The sequence below is a fragment of the Magnolia sinica genome, chromosome 13 (genome assembly GCF_029962835.1).
Source record: "Magnolia sinica isolate HGM2019 chromosome 13, MsV1, whole genome shotgun sequence".
Lineage (NCBI taxonomy): Eukaryota > Viridiplantae > Streptophyta > Magnoliopsida > Magnoliales > Magnoliaceae > Magnolia > Magnolia sinica.
Genome location: NC_080585.1, coordinates 28207230 through 28214731, shown reverse-complemented (window position 1 = coordinate 28214731; position 7502 = coordinate 28207230).

The following is a 7502-nucleotide window of genomic DNA, read 5'->3' as shown; positions in this document are numbered from 1 at the left end:
TGCATGAGGTAATTTAATACAATAGAATTAGAATAAATATTAATAATTAATGTGTAATAAGTAGAATTTGTGTAGAAAATTATACACAATGGTACGCACACAAACCTATCACACGTAAAACATAAAAGACACTTAAACACACTATTGACTAGAAAGGAATATCTTTACTCATTTTAATGATAGGTACGTTTTAACTTTGAGGAAGAAATTCTCTTTGGGGGAGGGGGGGTGGAATAATTTTAGTGAGCATGCGTACACATGCATGCGTGTACACTTGAATTCATTGAATCATATATGCATAATCCATACATATATGTATGCATCCATCATTATGTGTACACACACACACACACATGCATACTCAGACACTCTAACCACCTACACTCACAAGACCACCTGTTCACCCTTACTCTAGCTTAAATCTAATCGTTGAACTTACCTTAAACCTATTCGATCACGATCCGTGATACTAAAACTATTTAATCATGACATTATGCTTATATAAAAAATTTGCTCAATTAAGATTGCACACTTGGATACCTAATTAACTCATTCTAGCCATTCAATCTTGAGTCACCCAGACCTTTAGTGAACCTGTAAAGCCTGAGATCAATCAACATTCATTTGACCCTCGATCCCCACCATAGACTTACATAATTAGTGATCATTGAATGTACGACTTAGATTAATTATCTGAAATGTGATAATATACCTAAATTGTCTAAAACCGCATGATTAGCGTCCAATACCATTTTTCAAAACCAAGATTAAAACCAAACTTTATTTGCAATACATGAAGCGAACATTTGCAGAAATATTATGCTAAAACAATTTGTGCATAAATTCGATGCTAAAATCCTCCTTCAACTTAGATGTCAAGAGCTATAGAGCTGGATGAAAGACTATAAAAACCTTCCCTCGACAGAGAGAAGGGCTATAACAACAAATGAGAGATCGAGTGAGAGAAAATAGAGGAAGAGAGAAACATAGATAGAAAGAGAGAGAGCAAACGAGTCGTTGAGTCACTAACTGTTGGGTCTTGTCGAGTCTAGTGCCTTTACTCGACATGGCTAGGAAGAAGAAGAGAAGGAAAGGAGAAGGGAAGAGAAGGAGAAAAAGAAAGAAACTCAAATTAAGTTGACTTGTCGAGTCAACTCACTGAGCTATGTTAAGCTAAGACCGAGATATGTGTTGAGTTGGATCTAATCAGTAACACTATAAAAGGTATGCTATCTCACCTTTTTTCATAAACCTAGAATTGTATTATTTTATAGTTTAATTTATAAACTAACCGGGACAACTCAGTGACTCAGAGGGTCGTGTTCAGTCGGGTTTTGGTCCAACAAATTAGAGAATCTGAAGTAAGAGTCGAGGAACCAATGGGAGTGATTTCATGCTAAAATCTTGCTAGATCTCGTCGAAACCCAATCGAGTCACAGCGAGTCAAACTGAGTTAAACCAAGTTCGGGGGTGAATTGAATCTAGTTCAAGTAGACGTAAGATTTAACGGTAACCAAACTATCTCACCAAAATTAGGAGGCGATCCTCTTAATTTTCGTAAATTCTAAGTTTACACAATTACATTACATATATCTTCAATTTTTCATATAATGTTAAGATTAATTAGAGTTTGGTTATACTTGTAGACACCCCACCATTGAAAAATGATCCACTTTAACGGCGAGGTGGAGAGAATTGATGCGGCAAGGGTCTAATAAATGGAGGTACAAAACTGGTGATGTGCTGATTGATTTATGTTGAACTACTCACCCGGTTTTGTAAAAACAAGTCGTGTAATGCTTGGTTTTGCAAAAAAAAAAAAGGCTTTCAAAAGCCGGGTTTGCCTCCTTTCTTATCATTTTGTTTATGAATGTGCATGAACGCCTTCAATGGCCGTCCTCGTTCAAGCGTTCACGATACGCTAGTATGATAATATTATAACTAAACCTTATGTATACCTTACTTTTTAGAGTTTTATATATCATAGTGAGTTAAGGTTTGGATCCGATATTATTATTGTGTACATGCTTAAGTTATGTGGAATCGATGATAAACATTGTGAATTGTGCACATTGCATTCATAGCATGGAGAGTGAGAATTGAGGATGAAATGAAATGTGTTCTGCCTTGGGTTTTCCTAAAAAGATCAAAGTGCTCTGCATTGGGTTATCTTCGAAATATTAAAAGTGTTTTGCCTTGGTTATCCCTAAAAGATCAAAGGTGGTTTGCCTTGGGTTGTCCCTAAAAGATCATGGGTGCTCTGCCTTGAATTACTCCTAAATGATTACAAAAACGAATGTTACTTATTTAATTTATTGTTCATGAGTAATAATATCATTCATGCAATCTTTGTAATCTTAGTATCTCATTACACGTGTCTTGATTAATACTCTATAATTCATGTATCTGCTATAGTTATGTATTTTGAAAATAAATTTAGAAATCTTAAAATTTGGGTATGAGATGATCTACTGAGTTGTAATCCTCATCCCACTTTGAACATCTTTTTTAGGTGCCGAGTAGGAATATTAGGAGAGTGCATGTCTTTACCTTTAGCTTCTTTTCATGTATTAGGGTTAGTTTGATTTCAAATTTTTGATGTAATGGAAAACTATGGATTCTTAATTAGTCAACGATAATTTGGTTTGGAGTTTATTCCAATGAAAATTTCATTTATGTTAATGTTAATTGTATTTAGATTTGAAGGATGAAGTATGTTGTGTTAATTTCTGAATAATATAATCTATGGCTTGGAATTTGGGTCTCGAGTAGCCTTACTCAAGTAGCGGGATTTCAAGGTGTGACAACGTGAGCTATGAAACACATATGGTTAATGTTGTCCTTATTGTAACTACTTAACCAAATAAAAAAAGTCAACGTGTGTGTAATGCTTTTTCTTTACATTGAGTTGATATTGCCTTGATCTGTCCCACCAAGATGATCTTTTAGTACAATGAGTTCTCCTGTTGATCATTTGATAAATCTAAGGGCTAGGCTAGTAAATATAGTGAAATCAAGGACGTACTAACTCTGGTGCTCAATTGTTAAATCGAAAATGTTTATTTAATACAATTTTCATTTCCGGCACTTGATCGAACATCTTTCCTTTATAGTAACTTCACAAATTAAAGGAAAATTACATTTTAATGGATTAAATAATTGAATAGTGAAATTCTTTTGATCAATCTATTCAGTTTTATTAGATTTTAATTCGATGGTTCAAATTAGTCTACTTGTTAGTGTAACACCCCTGTAATATAGTCAATTTTCTGATAAGGTAATTAACGGCCTAGATTTAAAGATCACCTGTCTAAAGTATTTTATACATGATACTAAGGCAATAAACTAAGGTATGTGGGCTTTCCAACACAACATGCAAAACTTGCTATCGACATTAGAACATCCACAATGTTAAATATATTTTAAATTTAAACATTTTACGGATGCTAGTTGTGAGGCCCACAACGTAGTTACCATTACTTGTGGCCCACTATTCTAGATACAACTTAAGGTTCTACCGGTTGCATTAATTATTTTCATTACTTGAATATGTGGAGTGAGGTTTGCCAAAAGTATGATCAAAATGTGTAGGGCCCACTGCTATGTTACACATTCCAATAGTCAAGACTTATTAATGATACTATTACTTACTATTACGAAGTGTGGCCCATTTAATTTAAAGCCCCTTTTAAATTGCAAAACTAAGCCCACCACATTATTATAAGTTGAGCCATAAGCTACATATTACATTTTTCATTTTCAAATGAAACTTACACATACATTTTGGTGGGGTCCACCTTCCTTCCTTTTCTCTTCTTTTTCTTTCCCTTCATCACATGGCGGGGCCCACCTGACTAGACATATGTGGGGCCCACCTTATTGTGCATGTGGGGCCACTTGATTGGCGAACTTGGGTAGCATGTGAGGCCCACAATGATGTCCCGTGTGGGCAACATGTATGGCCCACACGACTGTCTATTGGGGCACGTGTACCACCGTCACAGTTGTCCTATGTAGACATCGTGTGGGCTATGGATTACTGATAATATTTAAATATTGCATATTTATCCTCTCAATTACCTTAGTTTTTATGCATTCAAGGTGCTTAATTGGTTAACTAACATATATTTTGTCCATGCGAGGTAATTTGGGAAACAAAGACAAAATTATACTTAAGAAGGGAAATTAAAGCTCCAAAGAATAGTCATAAGAAGTTCTGAAGATTTAGAAGACATTAATGAAAAATTCATATGCCAAAGATTCAAAAAACACTAAGTATAAAATATAGAGAAAGAACTAAAAAATCACATAATACATTAACAGAAAAAACAAACCGATCGGTCCCACCTGATGTTGGTTTGGTCTGACGGAACATGCACGGAATAGTCCAGCAATAAATTGTGATTTTCAGAAATAATTTGGCTTGACACTTATGATCGACCAAAGCTAGGTTCCGTGCCACCGAATGAGAGTTCAGTGGGACCTAAGTAAGATAAAGATGCAAAAGAAATTCGAAAAAAATTGATTGCAATCGAGAAGCTAATTTGGTGCGACCGGAGGCTATAATCGGTGCGATCGAAGTATAATAAAAATGGAAAAATTGAAGTTGGTGCAAAATTTTCTTATTTAAATGGGTACTCTAAGCCTTCCTAGGTATAAATTAGGGCAAATGAGAGAGACCTAGGAATTGCAGGGCTTCTTTGGAATCATCATTCATTCTCAATCCTTCCTTTCTAGTTTATTTTTCTAACATTTATTTATATTTTGTTTAAGATATTAGTCATACTTAACTAATCTCTTAGTTAAGGCTAAGGGATGAACCTTTTAATGGATTCTTGATGTTTAATTCGTTTCTTCAATGACAATTTATGTTGAATTGTAACGGGATGTGATTGAATTCCTATATTGGAGAAAGAATCAATCTATAAAGTTGTTTGATCTATTGTCGCCTCTATATACATTAGATGCTTTCAATTTCCTATGATGTGATTACCTAGATTTTCATTAGAGATTAAGCCTATCATGATTCTAATCTATGTTAGATGCTTTTGATTGATATTATTATGTTATTTTTTTTATTAGAATGGATTATAATATAGTTCTAGTTGAGTTATTAACTCGAGAATACGAATTTAATTCAAAGTTGTTATGGGGAAACCTAAATAAGAACAATCAAGGTCGTCTTGAGCCACTCGAATCAGCTATTAAGGCCTCGAAAGGGGAACATTGCGGCAAGTATGAGCCAACCTCTGAGTCGAGACTCGAATCAGTTATCAACTCGCCTCGCCCTCGTCCTCGTTCTCGTCCCCATCTGAAGACGACGACATTCTATGAACTCCGACCCCGAACATTCCGACAGTAAACTCCGAATGCTATTACTCAGTCTCAGGCTAGGCAAGACGAGGTCGAGCCTGGACTGACACTCCAAATACTAGTACTCGGCCTCGGGTCTGGACAGGTTGAGGTTGAGCCCGGGTGAGGATACTTCGCGTGCTGAGCCTGGAGACTAACTTAAATGCGGACATGACCGAAGATCTCGCCCAAGGATACCCGTCCTTAAGACACGATATGCCACACGATCTAAAGATTGTGAATAATATCTCAACGATTACAATATTCACGTGATTTGGTAAATCATGCCGAGATTAACGGATGCGATCCTCTCTATCCACAGGTATGAATACTAGGGGATCCTATTACTACATGTATTTAATATCTCGCACCCCTCTCTCTCCATTAATTACATAACTTAGACCTAGATTTCCTAGCCTGACTCAGGCATCGGAGGGTCCCTCAGTTAAGCTAGGGTCTCCTTTGCTCACCCCTTTGTGCACTACCAGGGTTCGTTTGAGGTTCGCAGCATTAAGTAGAGGGTGGTCCAGATTTTGACCTCAACATTTTTTGGCGCTGTCTGTGGGAAACGCAAATAAAAAGCTAGGAAGTTTTATCAGATATGGCGAGAGGAAAGAAAAAGGTGACAACAGTAGAGCTTGAACCTAGCAGACAACATCAGTCTTCTTCGTTGCTGTATACCAAATCGGCTCCAATAAGGCCATCCCAATGGACTCGGAGCCGAGGAGGAAAGTATAAGGCGCTACAAAATGAAGTCCAGATGCTGAAGGATGAAATCAACTAAACGAAGGCGCATCAAAACCAATAGCCACTTCTTCATATGGTGGAAGCCACGCCGGTGCCCGAGAAACGATCGCAGCAAGTCAATTCCCAGGCCAGGGGGTCCCAGGCACAGTCTGCATGAGCTCTCAATCCTACGCATAATGCAGTGTCCCAGAATCGGTCCTCTCAAGTCCCAGAACATACTCGGGATGCAGAGCTATCCTATGTGTCCTTCACTTCGACTCTGGCCCCCACCGACCTCTGCCTTTGGCTGGAGAGGAGAAGACAAGGTAGAGTACCCGAGGTGACGGAACCCCCTCAAGAGATAGTAGCTGAGAATCAGAATCCTTGGGAAGCTCAGCTTAAGGAACTTTGTGACCAATTTAAGACATTTCAAAAGAATCAGCAATCTGCGTTCGTCCCAACTGCAGTCCAGGTGATGATGGAAGAGATCGAGCCCCCCTTCACCTCAAAAATCATGGATGAGGTGATGCCGCCGAGGTTCAGGATGCCTCCCGTCATCCAATTCTCTGGGTCTGGAGACCCGTCGCAGCATGTAGAGTCTTACTGTTCGTGGATGCAGATCCAGTCAGCCATGGATGCAATGATGTGTAGAGCTTTCTCAATAACCCTATCCGGGTTTACCCAGAGTTGGTATTGACAGCTTAAACCAAAGTCGATTGGCTCCTTCGCAGAGCTCAGTAGATTGTTCCTTACCCAGTTCATCTCTGGTAAGAAGAGTAAGAAGTCGACTACCCATCTTTTTACCCTCAAGCAGGAGAACAAGGAGTCACTGAAGGACTTCATTGTCCACTTCAACGAAAAGGCGTTGTTAGTGGAAGACAACAATGACAAAATGACACTCTTGGCCATGTTCGGCGGGCTCAGAGAGGGGAAGTTCACCTTCTCGATCGGGAAAAATCCACCAACCACCTTAGCCGAGCTCATCAGCAGGGCTCAGAAATATACCAATGCCAAGGAGTTCTCCAACTCTGGCAGGAACGTCCAAGTGGCTAAGTATTCGTCCAAGGAGAAGCGACTAAGGAACGAAGAGCCTTAGTCATCTAACAAGAGGCCTGATGATCGAGCCACTCGCGAGCGCCGACCAAGCAGGAAACCTGAGAGCAAGTTCCACTCCTACACCCCCCTCAACACATCTCTTGAGCAGATCCTGTTAGACATCAGGGATCAGAAACTCATGCACTGGCCAGTTTGCATGAAGACTGACGCAGAATAATGAGACAAGCCCAAGTACTATCATTTTTATTGTGACCACGATCACAATACGAGCGAATGTGTGGATCTCAAGGATGAGATTGAGACTCTTATCCGTAGAGGTCATCTGCGACGATACGCTAAGGAAGAGAAGTCAGCCCGAAAAGAAGAGT